An 827-nucleotide genomic window follows, 5' to 3' on the forward strand; every position below is an offset into this window, starting at 1 on the left:
ACCTTTCGCTCCGTTTCTCTTAAGCCTCTCCCTCAGCGGTAGAGGAAGCATCATGCTAAAAGTCCCAGGTTCAATCCCCGGCATCTCCAGATAGGGCTGGGAGAGACTCCCTGTCTGAATCCTTGGAGAGCCACTGCCAGTCAGTGTAGACAGTACTGAATTAGATGGGCCAATGGGTCTGACTCAGCATAAGGCAGCTTCCTGGGTCCCTATGCCCTTAAGTGCGGTAGAAGATGCTGCCCCGTCACAATGTCCGCTTCAAAGGCCAACTGCGTTAGCTTCTGCCTGGGCAAGCGGCGTGTGTGTGTGTAATCTTGTCCTTCGCCTGAAGCGGCAAAATCTCCTGGGAGGTGAAAAGGGCGGGTTCATGGACCAAGCCGACAGTTAACGGGCGCTTGAGCTTCTCGATAGAGCCCCAAATCAAAACTGATTGAACTGACGAGGCTTGCTCATTCACTCTGCTTAAGGTGGCCACCCCACCTCCCCCTTTTAAATGCCCGAGCGAGGGTGGCCACATTTTCTGCCTACTTAAACCCTGGCGTGATCGCCAAGGAAAGGGGTGGCGGCAGATCATTGGGGCCGCAGCTGCCCCAAGGGTGGCAGTAGGGGGTAGGTGTCTTTCCGCAGTTGGTCGACGGGAAGCAGGGGGACCCGGAGGAACCAAAAGCCCGCCCCGCCTTGCCTAGTAAGCCTCTGGGGGGGAAACTGTGGGAAGAATGGAACTTTGTGTCAACGTGGCGCCCATCGGCCAGTCCCGGAGCCCCTCGGCCACGCCCCTCGGCTGACGGCGGCCTCCAATTGGGCTCTGCAGAGATGAGGGGCGTCGC

This window comes from Rhineura floridana, chromosome 11, assembly GCF_030035675.1.
Source record: "Rhineura floridana isolate rRhiFlo1 chromosome 11, rRhiFlo1.hap2, whole genome shotgun sequence".
Classification (NCBI taxonomy): Eukaryota; Metazoa; Chordata; class Lepidosauria; order Squamata; family Rhineuridae; genus Rhineura; species Rhineura floridana.